Below are 21,563 nucleotides of genomic sequence, written 5' to 3' on the forward strand. Positions count from 1 at the left end.
TATTTGGTATCGCCACGTCCGGAACGATCTGACCTATAAAACTGTCCCACTAATTAACCCCTTTAGTGAACACGGTAAAAAAATAAAATAAAAAAACGAAGCAAAAAAAAATGCTTTATCATCATACCGCCAAACAAAAAATGAAATAACACGCAATCAAAAAGACAAATATAAATAAAAATGGTACCACTGAAAACGTCATCTTGTCCCGCAAAAAACAAGCCGCCATACAGCTCCATCAGCCGAAAAATAAAAAAGTTATAGCTCTCAGAATAAAGCGATGCAAAAAAATATTTTTTTCTATAAAATAGCTTTTATTGCGTAAAAGCGCCAAAACATAGAAAAACTATATAAATGTGGTACCGCTGTAAACGTACTGACCCGAAGAATAACGCTGCCCTATCAATTTTACCACACGCGGAACAGCATAAAAATAAAACCTTAAAAAAAATTCTGGAATTGCTGGTTTTTGTTTATTCTGCCTCCCAAAAATCGGAATAGAAAGCGATCAAAAAATGTCAAGTGCCTGAAAATGGTACCAATAAAAACATCAAGTCATCCCGCAAAAAAACAAGCCGTCATATGACTCTGTCGGACAAAATATGGAAAAATTATAGCTCTCAAAATATGGCGATGCAAAAACTAGATTTTGCAAAAAAATGCATCTTTTAGTGTGTGACAGCTGTCAGTCATAAAAACCCGATATGATTCTGGTATCGCTGTAATCGAACCGACCCGAAGAATAAAGTCGTCTAATCACTTATACCGCACGAGGAACGGCGTAAAAAATAAACTCTAGGGTTAGGGTTAGGGTTAGGGTTGGGCTAGGGATTTTTTTCAAAAGTAAAAAGAAAAAAGATGACGATATGGCGACTAGTGTTGCGCGCAAGTGCTCGCTACTTGAGTTTGCATCGGGTGCTCAGGAATGCACTGAGAATCGCGGGTGCTCGAATCTCTGCCTCACATGCTTCGTGGCCAAAAAAACCTTGCGGGGATTGCCTGCCATGCACCAGCGATCCCCGCATGTTTTTTTCGGGTGTCTAATAACCATGAAACATGTGAGCGGGGACTCGAGCATGTCACTCGAGCACACGCGATACATGGTGCATACCCGAGTACCCGATGCAAACTCAAGTAGCGAGCACTTGCGCTCAAGACTAATGACAACTTATTCAGTATGATGATCTAATGTTATCAAATTCTGTGTCGTACCTCTGGATTCAAAATGTTCACTATACCCCTTGATAAAATCTTTGAGGGGTATAGTTTCCAAAATGGGGTCACTTGTGGGGGGGTTTCCATTGTTTAGGCTCATCAGGGGCTCTCCAAACGCTACATGTTCTAGCCAATTTTACTTTCAAAAAGTCACACAATGCTCCTTTCCTTCTGAACTCTGCCGTGCGCCCAAACACTGTATTTTCCCCACATAAGGGGTATTGGCGTACTCAAGAGAAATTGCACAACAGTTTTTGGGGTCCATTTTCTCCTCCTACCCTTGTGAAAATAAAAAAATTGGGGCTAAAACATTATTTTTGTGGAAAAAATTCGATTTTTTTTATTTTCACGGCTCCATGTTATAAACTTCTGCAAAGCTCTTGGGGGTTCAGGGTGCTCACCACACATCTAGATAAGTTCCCTTAGGGGTCTAGTTTCCAAAATGGTGTCACTTGTGGGGTTTTTCCACTGTTTAGGCACATCAGGGGCACATCCGCTAAGTATTCAAGTAAATTTTACATTCAAAAAGTCAAATGGCGCTCCTTCCCTTATGAACCCTGCCGTGCGCCCAAACAGTGGTTTTCCCCCACATATGGGGTATCTGCTTACTCAGGAGAAATTGCACAACAAACTGCATGGTGCAATTTCTCCTGTTACCCTTATAAAAATGCAATATTGGGGGCTGAAAAACATTTTTGTGGGAAAAATGTGAAAATTTTATTTTTATGGCTACATGTTCTAAACTTCTGTGAAGCACCTGGGGGTTCAAGGTGCTCACCACATATCTAGATACGTTCCCTGAGGGGTCTAGTTTCCAAAATGGTGCCACTTGTGGGTGGTTTCCACTGTTTAGGCACATCAGGGGCTCTCCAAACGCAACATGGCGTCCACTAATTATTCAAGCAAATTTTGCAATCAAAAAGTCAAATGGCTTCTCTTCCGAGCTCTTCCGTGCGCCCTAACAGTGGTTTTTCCCAACGTATGGGGTATCTGCGTGCTCAGGGGAAATTGCACAACAAATTTTGGGTCCACTTTTTCCTGTTACCCCTGCGAAAATAAAAAAAAAAATGGGTCTAAAGTAACATTTTTGTGAAAAAAGTTAAATGTTAATTTTTTTCTTCCACATTCCAAAAATTCCTGTGAAGCACCTGAAGGGTTAATAAAGTTCTTGACTGTGGTTTTGAGCACCTTGAGGGGTGCAGTTTTTAGAATGGTGTCACTTTTGGGTATTTTCTGTCATAAAGACCCCTCAAAGTGACTTCAAATGTGATGTGGTCCCTAAAAAAATGGTTTTGTAAATTTTGTTGGAAAAATGAGAAATCGCTGGTCATCTTTTAACTCTTATAGCTCCCTAATAAAAAAAAAAATTTGGTTCCAAAATTGTGCTGATATAAAGTAGTCATGTGGGAAATGTTATTTATTAACTATTTTGTGTGACATATCTCTCTGATTTAAGGGCATAAAAATAAAAATTTTGAAAATTGCAAAATTTTCACCAAATTTCCGTTTTTTTTCACAAATAAACGCTTGTGATATCGAAGAAATTTTACCACTATCATGAAGTACAATATGTCACGAAATAACAATCTCAGAATCAGGGGGATCCGTTGAAGCGGTCCAGAGTAATTACCTCATAAAGTGACAGTGGTCAGAATTGTAAAAATTGGCCCGGTCATTAACGTGCAAACCACCCTCTGGGGTAAAGGGGTTAATGACATAAAGGATTAGAAAAACTACTTTCATGTTACTTAACCCGATGAAAGAGTTGACATAACCCCCCTGAAATATTTTACCCTCAACTTAAAATTGTCAAAACTAGAGAATAGTGTAATACTCATCTTACCAATCCCATGCACTACTGTGCCGAATGTTCCTGGTACCCTTCCACTTCTGTTAATCAGGCTGCAGCAATTACGTGTCGAAACATGGAAGCAACAGCTAATTATTGACTGTATCAGTGTTGAGTCTTTCACAATAGAAGTCAGCAGGCCAATGATTAGCAGCAGTCACTGCTTGAGCAGCATGAACAGAGATCAGTAAGGGATCAGGAAAATTATGGCACTAGGTTTCTATTACCACTGCGGTACATTAACTGTACAGGGTCTCTAGCTGATCCCATACCACCTGCGGTAGTTGTGAGCAGTATGAGAACTTGTACACTACTGCAACCACGTAGATCAGAGATGACTTTGAACCCAGTCATTTAACCTCTCAGAAGCTGTGGCCAGTGAACAGGATCTACAAAATGCTGCATTATATTAACACTATTCCTGTAACTGTAATGACCTGTAGTATAAAAAAAATTGCATTATCGTGATGTGCATTGATAATCACCACCATTTTAGTTTTTTGCACAGAAGTGTGGCGACTCTTCTAGAGCTGCACACAGTTTTTATGATTAGTAATTAGTATTCTACAGGGTGAGCACAAAAACAGTTTTTGATTTCCAACAGATATAAAATATAACTTTATTGGAATATTCTTACACATTAGTGTCTACAGTTGCATCAACAAAGTTTCGTATGGTATCACACACACTCAATGTGCACCGCACCCGTTACTCAGCAAACATTCATGCAATAACCTAGTTTACAGCTTCATTGACTTGTTCCTTCTGATCACCCTGGTAGCAGATAGTGAAGGTTCATGCACTCTGTCCTTTATGTACCTCCAGTTTGATCTGGTGATCTCGAGGGCCTTTTGGAGAACCCCTGGTCATTTTGTCCAATCCATCTGTTCGGCAGGTTCTTTTTGACATATTTGTAGAGAGTGAGATGCCAGTGTGGTGATGCCCCATTTTGCTGAAAAAAGTATGCACTACTGTTAACAGCTAGTTCTAGAATCAACCAGATGGTTAGCATTTCCAGCTAATCCAGAACATGTAACCCTCGGCTAGCTATGCACGTTGACTTCTTGTGGCTGCGCAAAGAGGCTTCTCTAACGCGATCAACAACTTGCTGCGAGAATGATACTTAGCCTAAATGTCCCTTTCTCTGATCACAAATGCATCTTTTCTCAATGAAATTATTATACCACTTCAAAATGGACTTGTTAGTAGGCTGATCCACATTAAATTTATGTTTTAAAGCACACTGCACTGTCACATTAGTGTATCTTTTATCAAGTTACAACACGCATCAGCTGCATTGCTGTTGGTCGAGTGCCATCTTGGATTTCACAGCCTACTCTTCTCAATCACCATGTTCCCTTCTTATTAATAATAACAGCTATACTCACCTTCGGTGTATGCACCGTTCTAGCGAGGTAAGCACTGGCTCTTCCGACAAATCAGCGGCTGCTTACTGACTTTTTCCAGTCCGATTTTTCTGAAGGAGGGAAGTGGCCACTGATTAGCTACAGGGCTCACGTGACATTGTTATGTGACCCGAGCCCCAGAAGAACCAGTGACAACACTGCTGGAATGGACCCCACACCATAGGTGAGTATATTTGTTATTATTTTATAAGGGGGGAATATAGTGATTAAGAAGGTGTTTTCAGCGTAGTGGACAACCTCATTAAATTAAGGAGCATTTTTGTGGTCACCCTGTATTATAAATAGAAATACCACATGTATCTTCACTTCATTCTTGTGGAAGCCACAGTGAGGTGGTGATACATGTGGGTGCTTCCTCTTTATCCATTTCCTTTCTTGTTGCATTGGATCACCACAGACATCTTTGCCTATACACTTATACAGGTCACTCATACCTGGGTACCTTGTTTATTCTATGCCATATATAGTGGATTCACTGCTAGTTCATTACATATTATCAGCAAATTTACAGCTTATTAGCTCTCTGGTTGGTACGGTGTGTTTATTGATGGTACAATCTTTTACCCTTAATCTTACTTTGACTTAGTATTTGTATCACTACGTTGCCATCTATTATATGTATTTGCCCTGTACAGCTTGTTAACTGTTTTTTTATTGGTTGTGACCTAAGGGACTAGGTGTTTTGATAGTTGACTTATTATAGTCACATACATGTATATCTTGGGTCCTTTGTCTACCTTTTTAAGTGTTTTTAATCGTTTGTATCAGGGCTGTGGAGTCGGTAAGCCAAACCTCCGACTCCTCAATTTCCATGACACCAACTCCGACTCCATGACTCCGACTCCCTCATACATGGCTCATGTTTAACTGATAAATTTACTGTAGTAAAACGGTAACATCAGGCTTTTAATCATTATTATGGTGCAATAATCAAGCTATTTAGATAGAAAATAAAATATATTTATTGGAATACAACTTTAGAACAAAAATTTTTTTGCATATTTACAATTTATTATACACAATGCAGTAAGTCGAAAAAAACATTTTCAACAAAAATGTACTGAATAACATTTGTGCAGTCTATGAATTTGTTCTGAGAAATAGTATCGCCTCCATCAGATCCTCCTTCATAGATGACCTCAAATCTGACTTAATTATTTTAAGGCTAGAGAACAACCTCTCTATACTAACTTGGGTTGGTGGCAAAGTAGTAACCACGTGGGCAACATCTCTAACAATTTCAGGGTATAACGGAATTGCCTCGTGCACAGTCAGTTTTGATGAACAATTGAACTCTTCTACTTCTTTGAGAGCAAGTGAAAAATTTTATAATTCCACAATTGCCCCTTTTCCAGCACATCTCTTCAAGATGGAATCAATTTTAGGGGTTCTGTCAGCAATAGCCAATTTCCTCACTTTGCTAATCAGAGTTGCAGCATGTCCCTCTTGCAGACTATCTCTTATTGCCAACTGCAACTTGTGCAAAACACAGCGCATTTGATGAATAGGAGAGCGGTGTAAAGCTGCTTCAACAAGATCATCTAATTGTAAAGAATCATTTTGCTGTTCTTTTGTAGTAATATCTGTTTGTTCCTCCGTTATGGGAACAGGACTGTGGCATTCCATCGTCAACATACTGAATCTGAAAACCACGGTGGCTCAGTGGTTAGCACTCAGCCTTGCAGCACTGGGGTCCTGGGTTCAAATCCCACCAAGGACAACATCTGCAAGGAGTCTGTATATTCTCCCCGTGTTTGCGTGGGTTTCCTCCGGGTTCTCCGGTTTCCTCACACATTCCAAAGACACACTGATAGGGAATATAGATTGTGAGCCCCAATGGGGACAGTGCCCATAATGTCTGTAAAGCGCTGTAGAATTAATGGCGCTGTATAAGTGAGTAAAATAAATAAATAAAATGTTCTTCTAGCTGCTGTTCACCTTCATTATTTTCATTCATCAGTTTGATTGTACTTATCATGTTTGAAGCATTGCCAGTTATAATAGCAAGAATCTGTTCTATTTTTGTTCTTAATCCTGCTTTTCTGTTCACTCCAGCAGTTCTGAGATGAGTGCAGTCATTCCTTCCCTGTGTTTTTTTCCCCTTATCTGTAGAGCAGGAGCTTCACTACTTATCATGTACATAAACTGCAGCACAGATTCATCTCAGCTAAAAGTCTAGACCCTTAGATCAGGAATAGGACAGACATTTATAGGACATTTCATAACTTTAACCACCATAAATGAGGAGGGCACCATCTAATAAACGGGATCTACCTGCAGCATCTCATGAACTAACAAGTGAAAACATTTTTGGGAAAGAGGAGATGCTAACTAATAGTGATCACCAAAATGATCAAGAAATAAATAAATAGATAGTGATCAATAGCAATATCAATCTATGAAAATATGTCAATTTATTAAATACAAATGTTTCCTGACACATATACATGTAGTAACAAACTAACAAACATATAAAACACCATAAAATAGTGGAAAAACACCACTGTCTAAGGAGCCAGCTGATACATTATAATAGAATCACGTATATAATGATACAACAAATACTATATATGATAATTCAATGTATGAAGAAATACAGAGCGCACAGGCTCAGTGCAATATCTGTGATGGTCAATGATGCCTAGACCCTGGAATGCACTAGTTAAATAACAGGGTAAATGTGTAAAGGCAAGTGAAGCACATAAAAGGCTGAAAAAGCAGAGTATGGCAAAAGGCAGTACCTGTTTCCCCACACTGAATGGTGTCCCCACAAGGATAAATGCACTAGTTAAATAACAGGGTAAATGTGTAAAGGCAAGTGAAGCACATAAAAGGCTGAAAAAGCAGAGTATGGCAAAAAACAGTACCTGTTTCCCCACACTGAATGGTGCCCCCACAAGGATAAAAGTACGATCCTAATGGATAACCAAATAGGTCCCTATAGCTAACATAAGCTAATGACCACAGCGGAACCTAAAGCACTAAATAAGGGGATGATACCAGAAAGTGAGAGCCTGTGCTGAAAAAAATATAATGATATGCCCCTGATGAAGCCACCGTGAGTGGCGACACGCGTTGGGCTCCGCGGCGCCAGCTGTTCTTATTATATTTTTTTCAGCACAGGCTCTCACTTTCTGGTATCATCCCCTTATTTAGTGCTTTAGGTTCCGCTGTGGTCATTAGCTTATGTTAGCTATAGGGACCTATTTGGTTATCCATTAGGATCGTACTTTTATCCTTGTGGGGGCACCATTCAGTGTGGGGAAACAGGTACTGCCTTTTGCCATACTCTGCTTTTTCAGCCTTTTATGTGCTTCACTTGCATTTACACATTTACCCTGTTATTTAACTAGTGCATTTATCCTTGTGGGGGCACCATTCAGTGTGGGGAAACAGGTACTGCCTTTTGCCATACTCTGCTTTTTCAGCCTTTTATGTGCTTCACTTGCCTTTACACATTTACCCTGTTATTTAACTAGTGCATTGCAGGGTCTAGGCATCATTGACCATCACAGATATTGCACGGAGCCTGTGCGCTCTGTATTTCTTCATTCATTAAATTATATATAGTATTTGTTGTATCATTATATACGTGATTCTATTATAATGTATCAGCTGGCTCCTTAGACAGTGGTGTTTTTCCACTATTTTATGGTGTTTTATATGTTTGTTAGTTTGTTACTACATGTATATGTGTCAGGAAACATTTGTATTTAATAAATTGACATATTTTCATAGATTGATATTGCTATTGATCACTATCTATTTATTTATTTCTTGATCATTTTGGTGATCACTATTAGTTAGCATCTCCTCTTTCCCAAAAATTTTTTCACATTTCATAACTTTCCCAAATTCGTATGAAAAAATATTCCCCTCAAAATGCATTGAACTACTGTACCCAATTTATTATACAGGGTGGTCCAAAAGTAGGTGGACAGAAAGTGTAATAAGGTTATGAAGCGGGAGATTTATCAAACAAAATCCAGTAATTTTAGATAACATTGTGTGGAGTGATAAGCTTCTTTCAAATTATCCGGCCATATTAACAGACATAATTTTATTTACTGGTATAATGAGAACATGCATTTAACATTAGAGCAACAACTAAATGAGCCTGGTGTCAATGTTTGGGGTGGTATTTCAAGTTTTGGTGTTTTAGGACCAATATTTTTTGATGGAACAGTCACAGGAGATAAGTATCTCGAAATTCTAATGAATCAAGTTGTTCCCCAGTTACAGCAACAGCCTAATTCAAATGACCTTTATTTCCAACAAGATGGGGCCCCTCCACATTATTCAAGAGTAGCCCGCGAGTATCTTGATGAAACATTTCCTAATAAATGGATTGGCTGAAGAGGCCCACTTGATTGGCCGGCACGTTTACCAGACTTGACCCCAATTGATTTTTTCTTTTGGGGAGTACTCAAGGACAAAGTTTATAGTCGAAAACCAAAAAGTGTCAGTGATTTGAAAAATTACATAAGAGATGCATTTCAAGAAATTAATACCCAAAGAGACTTGTGCAAAAAAGTTTGTCGAAGCGTAAGAGGCAACTTCAAAGCTGTGCAAATTGTAATGGAAAACAGTTTGAGAAACTGCGTTGATAAAATTTAAGGGCTTTTGTATTATTGTTCAGAATAAATTGTAATTGTCAATGTTATGCTTGTGTTAGTAAATATAATTTTATATATAAATCAAAATAAATGTTATTATTTTCTGTCCACCTACTTTTGGACCACCCTGTATATTGTCGGAGTCGTTCAATTTTATACCGACTCCACCAAAATGGACACCGATTCCACAGCCCTGGTTTGTATGTCCTTGACTGCTTAAATAAAATGTTAGATTTATTTGAAATCCTCTTGCTATATACAGTTGTAGTTCTTGCCTTAATTTCCTCTTAGTTTAGATGTTTGCTTTTGAGTTGATTCCTACATTAAATTTGGTGGTGTCCATCTTTTTTTGTTTTCTACCAGCTAATTATTAATGTTCACACTTTCTGATGAACAATTAATCAATGGCACTAGATTAGCAACACCTAATGCTACTTTCCCCTCTTAAGCCATATGGATGCTTTTGCATTTTGGCTAGTTTTTGGTAAATAAATAATGATACTCTGATTTATCTTGTGTTGTCCTTTATCTGAAGTTCTATTAACCAAATTTTAAGACATTCTAAAGACTAGATGTTTTTTTATTGTGTCCCTCTGATATGTAATATCAGGCCCTTTTATACCTTAGCAGCATCATATTGTTGTGGTTGGGGTAATATCAGTTTATTAGTGCCATTATTGTTCATCATTTCAGTGCAGTTTGAAGGAAGTAGTCATCGATGTAGTGAGAATAGAATAACGTTGTTCATTTAACCTTGTTCTGCGCAAGACTGAACTTTCATTATAAACATCCGTAAGAAAGCAAAACAAAGCAAGGATTCGAAAGTAATAATGAGAATTTGTTCCTATTAGAGAAAACATGAAACATTTGCTTCCTGACAGTATTGATTAGGGCACAAAGGTCCTGTGCGTTTCTCAGGCTTTTGACAAGTAGAACGAGCGGCTGTGTTTCATTGCACATCCCTCACACATTTGTATCATTTATACTGACACACTAAATAAAAGCTCAAATTAGGTCCTCAGAGGTAAGATTTCCGGGCATTAGTTGCTGCCACGCTTCATTATGACGACATTGTATGATCCCGTCAGTCTGGATGTATCAATTACTGAGAGTTGCGCGCCTTATTCTTCTTAATTGGTCTGCAGTGTTTGACAAAGTTTAAATGAGTGCTTTCTGATCATGCAGTACATGGGTTTCTTCTGGAGGTGTAATGACTACTTCCAAGAAAAAAAGTTGGGATAGTGATTTGCCACCAAGGGGTACTAAATTTTTATAGGCATGATAGCTCTTTTATAACAGCAATATTTTAGTGGATTAATAATGTGAATTGTGAGGGTATAAATATATACCAAACACTCCAAATTGCTTGTCTGCTTGTTTAAAAAACCTACTTGCTAATACACTTTTGGGGAATTCTGATTTAGTAGATGGGGATCTCCAGTTGTGAAATCTCGTCTATTAGCTACATCTATGAGCTACAGCAGGAACCAGATATAAGGTGTCTCTCTCTTTCTTTGGAGGACCCAGCAGGTCTATGCATTACATTAATTTTAATAGGTACTGTGTAATACTTCATTTCTCCTGAGGTGGCGCAACAGGGAAAATGAGGACCTAAAGAGACAATTTTTTCATAAAGATAAATTCCACTGTCATCCAGCAGAATATTGGTTAAGCCACATACATGCCATATATGCCTATTGATTGCACTGTATACCTGTCTATTTGGTAATACAATTCGGGTTTGAACATCCCATACATCATTGAAATATAATTTCTAAAATGTGCAAAACCCAGCTTGTACATAAAGATTTGGTTCTGTCCTTCTCCTTGTCAGTAGGATAAGGTTTAAAGATTCTATGATGTCGAACCATACAATACAGACCAAAAGTTTGGACACACCTTCTCATTTAAAGATTTTTCTGCATTTTCATGACTATGAAAATTGTACATTCATACTGAAGGCATCAAAACTATGAATTAATACATGTGGAATTATATACTTAGCAAAAAAGTGTGAAACAACTGAAAATATGTCTTATATTCTAGGTTCTTCAAAGTAGCCACCTTTTGCTTTGATGACTGCTTTGCACACTCTTGGCATTCTCTTGATGAGCTTCAAGAGGTAGTCACCGGAAATGGTCTTCCAACAATCTTGAAGGAGTTCCCAGGGATGCTTAGCACTTGTTGGCCCTTTTGCCTTCACTTTGCGGTCCAGCTTGGGTTCAGGTCTGGTGACTGTGGAGGCCAGGTCATCTGGCGTAGCACCCCATCACTCTCCTTCTTGGTCAAATAGCCCTTACACATCCTGGAGGTGTGTTTGGGATCATTTTCCTGTTGAAAAATAAATGATGGTCCAACTAAACGCAAACCGGATGGAATAGCATGCCGCTGTAAGATGCTGTGGTAGCCATGCTGGTTCAGTATGCCTTCAATTTTGAATAAATCCCCAACAGTGTCACCAGCAAAGCACCCCCACACCATCACACCTCCTCCTCCATGCTTCACAGTGGGAACCAGGCATGTAGAGTCCATCCGTTCACCTTTTCTGCGTCGCACAAAGACACGGTGGTTGGAACCAAAGATCTCAAATTTGGACTCATAGACCAAAGCACAGATTTCCACTGGTCTAATGTTCATTCCTTGTGTTCTTTAGCCCAAACAAGTCTCTTCTGCTTGTTGCCTGTCCTTAGCAGTGGTTTCCTAGCAGCTATTTTACCATGAAGGCCTGCTGCACAAAGTCTCCTCTTAACAGTTGTTGTAGAGATGTGTCTGCTGCTTGAACTCTGTGTGGCATTGACCTGGTCTCTAATCTGAGCTGCTGTTAACCTGCGATTTCTGAGGCTGGTGACTCGGATAAACTTATCCTCAGAAGCAGAGGTGACTCTTGATCTTCCTTTCCTGGGGCAGTCCTCATGTGAGCCAGTTTCTTTGTAGCGCTTGATGGTTTTTGCAACTGCACTTGGGGACACTTTCAAAGTTTTCCCAATTTTTTGGACTGACTGACCTTCATTTCTTAAAGTAATGATGGCCACTCGTTTTTCTTTACTTAGCTGCTTTTTTCTTGCCATAATACAAATTCTAACAGTCTATTCAGTAGGACTATTAGCTGTGTATCCACCAGACTTCTGCACAGCACAACTGATGGTCCCACCCCCATTTATAAGCCAAGAAATCCCACTTATTAAACCTGACAGGGCACACCAGTGAAGTGAAAACCATTTCCGGTGACAACCTCTTGAAGCTCATCAAGAGAATGCCAAGAGTGTGCAAAGCAGTCATCAAAGCAAAAGGTGGCTACTTTGAAGAACCTAGAATATAAGACATATTATCAGTTGTTGTAGCATCGGCGTCTCTGCCCCCTGCTAGGCAGAGACGCCATTCCCCTCACCTCTCTGCTCCGTGCTCGGCGTCCTCCTCCCGCGCTGCTGGCAGCGCACGCTGCTTCCCAGGCACTGTGCTTAGGGCGCGCGCGCGCTCCCTCTCTCTTAAAGGGGCCGCGCGCGCCGTCCTAAGGAGTCCCCGGCCAATTGCCGGAGGATCTCCCATATATAAGGCACCTCCTCCAAAATGGAGGTGCCCGAGCAAAGTTGTTTGCACTGTGTCTTCCTGTGCTTCAGCCCTCAGGTCCCGCTGCTAGCCTGACTTCTTGTCCTGCCTGCCAGCCTGTTATCCGCCAGTTACCTGCCTATTACCTGCCTTGTCTGTCAGACCGCTCACCTGGGAGCGTCCACCAGTTACCTGCCTGTCACCTGCCTCGTCTGTCAGACCACTCACCTGGGAGCGTCCACCAGTTACCTGCCTGTTACCTGCTGTCTCCGTCAGCCCGCTCACCTGGGAGCGCCCGCCAGTTACCTGTCAGTTATCCGCCTCGTCTGTCTGCCCGCTCTCCTGGGAGCACCTGCTTGCTTTCTGCCAGCCTGCCTGGAGATCCTGCCGTCACTTGCCGTGACCTCCTGCCTGTCTACCCAGAGACTGTCCCCGTAACTTGCCGTGACCACCTGCCTGTCTACCCAGAGACTGTCCCCGTCACTTGCCGTGACCACCTGCCTGTCTACCCAGAGACTGTCCCTGTCACTTGCTGTGACCACCTGCCTGCTTACCCAGAGACTGTCCCCTTCACTTGCTGTGGCTACCTGCTTGCCTTCCCTGGGAGTCACCCGCTTCCTTACAAGGACTTCCCCTTTGTATTGCAGCTCAGAGGTTCCACCTCCCGGCCCCGTTACAGTTGTTTCACACTTTTTTTGTTAAGTATATAATTCCACATGTTTTAATTCATAGTTTTGATGCCCTCAGTGTGAATGTACAATTTTCAAAGTCATGAAAATACAGAAAAATCTTTAAATGAGAAGGTGTGTCCAAACTTTTGGTCTGTACTGTATATGTGCGTGCGTGTGTATGTATGTATATATATATATATATATATATATATATATATATATATGTATATATATATATATATATATATAATATACAGGGTGGTCCAAAAGTAGGTGGACAGAAAGTGTGATAAGGTTATGAAGGGGGAGATTTATCAAACATGGTGTAAATTGAAACTGGCTCAGTTGCCCTTACCAACCAATCAGATTCCACTTTTCATTCCTCACAGACTCTTTGGAAAATGAAAGGTGGAATCTGATTGGTTGCTTAGGGCAACTGAGCCAGTTTCACAGATCTAGTTTTCACAGATAGATCTCCCCCAAATCTGTTTTCTTTTCAGATAATTCTGATAACACATAATGGCAAATAATTTAAATACAGATCAAAGAAAGTGGATTTACTCTGAGTAGTGGAAATCTCAAAATGCTGAAACCGTTAGAGTAAATTGGGTTGAAACATTTGGTACTCAAGCCCCAAAGAGACAAACCATTTACCGCATTCATGACAAATTCAATGCTACTGGCTCAATCCTTAATGCTCCAAAAACTGGTCGACCCAAAACAGTCTGTACAGAAGATAATAAACAACTTGTTGCTGACACATTTGTTCAGAGTCCAAAAAAGTCCACCAGAGGAGCCTCTTTGGAATTGGGAATTTCACGAGCTTCTATCATGCGAATCCTGAAATCTATTGGGTGGAAAGCTTATCGTCCACGTCTAATTCATGCTTTATTGGAGGATGATCCAGACAGGCGGCTGCAATTTAGTGAGATTAAACTTAACGAAATTGAAGAAAATCCAGTAATTTTAGATAACATTATGTGGAATGATGAAGCTTCTTTCAAATTATCCGGCCATATTAACAGACATAATTGTATTTACTGGTATAATGAGAACATGCATTTAACATTAGAACAACAACTAAATGAGCCTGGTGTCAATGTTTGGGGTGGTATTTCAAGTTTTGGTGTTTTAGGACCAATATTTTTTGATGGAACAGTCACAGAAGATAAGTATCTCGAAATTCTAATGAATCAAGTTGTTCCCCAGTTACAGCAACAGCCTAATTCAAATGACCTTTATTTCCAACAAGATGGGGCCCCTCCACATTATTCAAGAGTAGTCCGCGAGTATCTTGATGAAACATTTCCTAATAAATGGATTGGCCGAAGAGGCCCACTTGATTGGCCGGCACGTTCACCAGACTTGACCCCAATGGATTTTTTCTTTTGGGGAGTACTCAAGGACAAAGTTTATAGTCGAAAACCAAAAAGTGGCAGTGATTTGAAAAATTACATAAGAGATGCATTTCAAGAAATTAATACCCAAAGAGACTTGTGCAAAAAAGTTTGTCGAAGTGTAAGAGGCAGACTTCAAAGCTGTGCAAATTGTATTGGAAAACAGTTTGAGAACCTGCGTTGATAAAATTTAAGGGCTTTTGTATTATTGTTCAGAATAAAATTTAATTGTCAATGTTATGCTTGTGTTAGTAAATATAATTTTATATATAAATCAAAATAAATGTTATTATTTTCTGGCCACCTACTTTTGGACCACCCTGTATTTATGTGTGTGTGTGTTTGTGTATCATATAAGCTCACATTAGCCTCCAATTACCCAAGTATCTTGCATAGCAATGCATTTTCATGTTCAACTCCCACACAGTGGTGTCAAATAAAAATGATTGAGCTGGCTTGCAGATGTGAATTAGGTGTGCTCTGCTCCACCTGGTCTCCACTAATGTAAGGATTTCTTAATATTTAGGTTAATCCAGTTGTCATTGCAAACACAATGTATTATCAGTAACATTCTGTATTTTTGTTAGTGTATTTCATCATTCACAGAATATTGATATTTTCATAAAAGTCACTAGTGTGGTATCAGTGTGGAATTCGATGTTTGGGTGTTTGTTTGTTTTTTAGTTAATTCCTTAGTGATGGAGCTAATTTTGACCTTAATGACCAGGCCAAATTTTTCAAATCTGACCAGTGTCACTTGTGTAGTAATAACTCTGGAACATTTCAACGGATCCCAGTGATTCTGAGTTTGTTTTTTCGTGACATATTGTACTTTATGATAGTGGTAAAATTTGGTTGATATGATTTTGAGTATATTTATTAAAATATCGAAAATTTGACAAAAAAAAAATAGAAAATTAAGCAATTTTCAAACTTCAAATTTTTATGCCCTTAAATCAGATAGTTCTACCACACAAAATGAATAAATAACATTTCCCATATGTCTACTTTACATCTGCATCATTTTTGAAAAATCTTTTTTTTTTTGTTAGGAAGTTAGAAGGGTTAAAATTTGACCAGCGATTTCTCATTTTTCCAACATTTAGAAAACAATTTTTAGAGGCCACATCACATTTAAAGTGACTTTGAGGGGCCTATATGACAGAAAATACCCCAAAAGTGAACCCATTCTAAAAACTGCAACCCTCAAAGTTCTGAAAATCACATTTAAGACGTTTATTAACCCTTCAGATGCTTCTTAGGAATTAAAGCAATGTGGAAGAAAAAAAATTAACTTTACTTTTTTTCACAAAAAATTTAATTTAGCTCCAAATTTGTAATTTTTATAAGGGCTAATAGGAAAAAATGGACTTCTCAGTTTGTTGTGTAATGTCTCCTGAGTATGCCAATACCCTACATATAATCGGGAACTACTTTTGAGGCACAGTGCAAAACTCAGAAGGGAAGGAGCGCGATATTATAGTGCAGATTTTACTGTTCTGGTTTACGGGTGACATTGTGGAGGTTTCACCAATTTAAGGTACACTAGGTAACTGCTCTCCTCCAAATTAAAGATGTCCGAGTGCATGCAGAGAAGCTAATTAACCAAATCTGCTAATCTGGTTGAAAAACTTCACTCAGAGACTGAACCACGCAAATGGCATACTTTATTACGTAGACATGGGGTTAAATAGTATTCTCCTTCTAGGTGGGATTAGTAAAATTTATTCCAGAACTGTTCTGGCTTTTTTAGATGTTTTTTAGCAAATTCCTGTCTAGCCTTTTTCTTCTTGATGCTTATGAGTGGCTTGCACCGTGCAGTGAACCCTCTGTATTTACTTTCATGCAATCTTCTCTTTATGGTAGATTTGGATATTGATACGCCTACCTCCTGGAGAGTGTTGTTCACTTGGTTGGCTGTTGTGAAGGGGTTTCTCTTCACCATGGAGATTATTCTGCGATCATCCACCACTGTTGTCTTCCGTGGACGCCCAGGTCTTTTTGCATTGATGAGTTCACCAGTGCTTTCTTTCTTTCTAAGGATGTACCAAACTGTAGATTTTGCCACTCCTAATATTGTAGCAATTTCTCAGATGGGTTTTTTCTGTTTTTGCAGCTTAAGGATGGCTTGTTTCACCTGCATAGAGAGCTCCTTTGACTGCATCTTTACTTCACAGCAAAACCTTCCAAATGCAAGCACCACACCTCAAATCAACTCCAGGCCTTTTATCTGCTTAATTGAGAATGACATAACGAAGGGATTGCCCACACCTGTCCATGAAATAGCCTTGGAGTCAATTGTCTAATTGCTTTTGGTCCCTTTAAAAACAGGGTGGCACATGTTAAGGAGCTGAAACTCCTAAACCCTTCATCCAATTTTAATGTGGATATCCTCAAATGAAAGCTGAAAGTCTGAACTTCAACTGCATCTGAATTGTTTTGTTTAAAATTCATTGTGGTAATGTCTAGAACCAAAATTAGAAAAATGTTGTCTCTGTCCAAATATATATGGACCTAACTGTATATTTTACCTTGACAACATGACCCACTAGGAGAGTGGATTTTGAGGGGCCTATGTATTGGAAACTCCCCAAAAGTGATACCATTTTAAAAACCGCACCCCTCAAATACTTTAAAACTGTTGTCGGGATTTTTTTAACCCTTCAGTTGCTACACAGGAAATAATGCAAATTGGAATAAAAAAAAAAATAGTTTTACCTCTAAAATCTTGCTTTAGCCCCAAATTTCTCACTTTTGCAAGCGGTAACACCAAAAAGTGGACCGCACAGTTTGTTACCCACTTTCTTACAAGTGCAGCGCTCGAAGCGGTAGGAGCAATATTTGAACTTTGGAACACAAATTTGGCTGAAAGAGATGGCGGGCACCATGTCGCATTTGTAGGCCCCCTACGGAGCCTAAACAGCAGAAACCCCTCACAACTCCTGAGTACGCCAATACCCCATATGTGGGGAAAATACAGTGTTTGGGCGCACCGCAGAGTTCAGAAGGGAAGGAGCACTGTGTGACTTTTTGAACGCAAAATTGGCTGGAATCGAGAGCGGACGCCATGTCGCATTTGGAGTGCCCCTGATGTGCCTAAATAGTGGAAACCCCCCACAAGTGACCTCATTTTGGAAACTAGACCTTTCAAAGATTTTATCCAGGGGTATTGTGAGCATTTTGAACCCACATGTACGAGACAAAATTTGATAACATTAGGTCGTCATATTGAAAAAGTTCAGCACCATATTTCTCACTTTTGCAAGAGTTAACACAAAGTAGACCCCATAGTTTGTTACCCACTTTATGAGCACGGCGAAACCCCACATGTAGTCAAAAATTTCTATTTGGACAAACGGCAGGGCTCGGAAGGGAAGGGGCACTATTTGAATTTTGGATCACAAATTGGCTGAAATAGATTGTGGGCGACATGTCACATTTGCACGGTCCCTAAGGCGCCCAAACAGCAGAAAACTCCCACAAGTGACCCTATTTTGGAAACTACACCCCTGAAGGATTTTATCCAGGGTTATAGTGAGGATTTTGAACCCAAAGGTACTACACAGAATTTGATAGCATTAGGTAGTCATATTAAATATGTCATTAGTGTTGAGCGCAAGTGCTTGCCACTCGAGTTTACATCGGGTGTACGGGTATGCACCATGTATCGCGGGTGCTCGAGTGACATGCTTGAGTCCCTGCCCGCATGAGCGGAAATTCGAGCATGTCACTCGAGCACCCGCGATACTCGGTGGATACCTGAGCGCCTCGATGCAAACTCGAGTAGCTAGCACTTGCGCTCAACACTAGTTACCATCATCATCATCTTTTTTTTTTTTTTTTTTACTTTTTGAAAACCCTAAGCCCAACCCTAAATCTATTGGCAAAGAATGAATGAAATAAAAATTATAAAATAAAAAAAAATTAATCTGACTAAGTGGATGACACGGGTGGATGATTTACCAATTATTGGCTTTTGATCACTACGATAGGGTCTATCACAGTGATCAAAAGTACCCAACAGAAAAAATCCCTGCTGTTGCTGGGTGCAGGCCGGCAGATGTTGGCGGGCGCACTGCACCCTCCATTTTTTTTTGTCAGAAAGAGGAAGCAGAGGGCCGGGGGACGAAGCAGAAGGGACTCAGGGATGTCGGCAGTACCAGGGGCTGGGGCTTGGAGACATCTTTCCTCTCTCCTCTGACATGTATATCTTGTCAGAAGAGAGAGAATGATTTTAATAGCGGGCACGCTTTTTTTTTTTACGTTTGGAGATAATGATATGCTAGTGCTTCGGGGTGGCTAGTGCTCCGGGGTGGCCTGTGGGAGGACTCTTTCTGGTGCTCTGCTTACATATTCATCTTTATGCTCTTATGACAGGTCACGGTGCCTTCACTGACCTGCCTCCTATTTTACATAATGCATCTAGTAGTGGGGGCTAGGTAAAATAGGAGGCAGGTCAGTGAATGATCAGTGAGCTGTCATAAGAGCATACAGATGAATATTTAACCAGAGCACCAGATAGAGCACCCCCCACAGGCCGCTCAGAGCACGAGCATCTCATTATTTTCAAACTGAAAGTAAAGATTACACAAGAACCACAGGACAGATTTCACCAACCAATGTATCATTTTAATCAGTGTAATGTCACCCACCTGACAGTGTATGTAGTTTACTGAGCACAATCCTGCTGACAGGTGCGCCTTAAGGGGTTAATTCATTTCAAGACTTTCCAAAATTGAATATTCTAGACATCTTTCATTCAGATGACCGGTATTGCAGTACCTACTAGAAGAGATCAAATGATCGCAGGTTCAAGTCACCTAAGGGGACTAAAAATAAAGTAAAAAAAAAAATCTGGCTAAAAATGTACATTTTAAATAAATATAGAAATTCAAATCACCCCCTTTTCCTCAAAAAAAAAATTAAACTGGTATTGCATCAGTGAAAGTCTAGGGAAGGAAAAATGCAAATATAAAACTGAAAATTGGCTGCAGACACAAGGGGTTAATGAAACACTTGCAAAAGATGGGTTTTTTTGTTTTATTTTTCAGTAAGCAAGCATTTAATTGAAATTAATCCATATCTTCTTCTTTTTTTTTAAATGGCCCATTACTTATTAAAAAGTCAACCAAATTAGCTCAATAGGTAATAACAGTCTTTATGACCAATAGCTACAGAATATCCTATATCAAACAGGACTCGGATGAAAAAATAAGTATACTTTATTAATTTACAATATAATAGTACAGTTATATAAAAAAATATATAAAATTCAGAGATAACGTGCATGATGCGGAAAACAAGATAAAATGGCATAATTATTTGAATATATTGCAGCACAAGTGTATACATGATTAGTCAAGATAAACATATTATATATACTTCATAAATTAATATACACATGAAGAAATATGCATATGATGGCCCCGTTTCGTTACAAGGTGAAAAAATTATACTCTCACAAATGGATAAAAGTGTACACCATCATGTCAGAAGCTGTCTGCCATATAAATGCATAAAGGTAAGTGGAATGTGCATACGTCTTAGATCTATCATCAACTGATTGCAAACATGCGTATAATCCAATAAGAAAAATACTTAAACCGTGTATGGAAGCAGCTCACTCCTCCACTTGGTGCAAAAGTAGTAATGTACCAATGAGAAATCGGTACTGCATACAGTAATCACCCAGTAGGAAGAGTGTGGAGCATCCCATATGTATAAGGAGTCCATGAAGATAACCAGAAGAGCTCATGGACAGTCATACGAGATAAATCATGTTACCATGTAGCACCCCTAGATTTGTTTCACTTCTAATGTGTTCAGTGTATTACAAACTCTGCTTTGGCAGTCAGTGTCTGGACTATTTTTGGATCTGAATTCTCTAGTGAGAATGAAATCCACTAATGGTTGCACAGGTACATTTTGCAATAATTAGATTCTATTTTGTTCTGTTTTTATTGACTTAATATCTGTTCTCTAAATTCAGATTAATAAAATATTAAAGAAATAGAAATGATGTTGCTCCTTGTGGATTACTTATTGATTGTGAATTGTTGACTTTAATTCTGAAGAAACTCGTTAACAATTTCCAAGTTAATCATTTCATCTAAATGTTTTATGACAGAAAACAGTTTTGATTTTCTATATGACACCTTGGGAGCTTTAATTTTTTCATTTCTCTGAAGAGCATTACGTCTATGAATAATACTTATGATGCCCGGTAATGACACCAGGATTATCATACGTCATGTTTTTCTGATACTGTGTTGTTTTATTGGTACTAATTCTATTACATGTAATGCAATTATTGGTCTGCAGTTATGTGAAAGTTTTTTTTTTTACCCTAAATGCCACCATGCTTAATAACGCGATTGTTGGGGACCAGTGGGCTAACATGGTGGCATGTGGTCTGCTGAAGGCCCCCGTTGCCGCCATCTTGGTCCTCCTCTGAAGCTCAAAGGAGACCACAAAAATATATTCTATTGCAGTATATACACTGCTCAAAAAAATAAAGGGAACACTTAAACAACAGAATATAACTCCCAAGTAAATCAAACTTCTGTGAAATCAAACTGTCCACTTAGGAAGCAACACTGATTGACAATCAATTTCACATGCTGTTGTGAAAATGGAATAGACAATAGATGGAAATTATTGGCAATTATCAAGACACCCTCAATAAAGGAGTGTTTCTGCAGGTGGGGACCACAGACCACATCTCAGTACCAATGCTTTCTGGCTGATGTTTTGGTCACTTTTGAATGTTGGTTGTGCTTTCACACTCGTAGTAGCATGAGACGGACTCTACAACCCACAGAAATTGCTCAGGTAGTGCAGCT

General features: G+C 39.3%; 1 protein-coding gene across 1 annotated transcript in view; it reads left to right on the forward strand.

Moving 5' to 3' along the window:
- The window catches only part of PLGRKT (plasminogen receptor with a C-terminal lysine), a 58,339-nt gene that overhangs the window by 24,427 nt on the left and 12,349 nt on the right, over positions 1–21,563 (forward strand). The window lies entirely within an intron of this gene.

This window comes from Phyllobates terribilis, unplaced genomic scaffold (assembly GCF_046119375.1).
Source record: "Phyllobates terribilis strain yellow unplaced genomic scaffold, ASM4611937v1 Scaffold_1__5_contigs__length_1240528914, whole genome shotgun sequence".
Lineage (NCBI taxonomy): Eukaryota > Metazoa > Chordata > Amphibia > Anura > Dendrobatidae > Phyllobates > Phyllobates terribilis.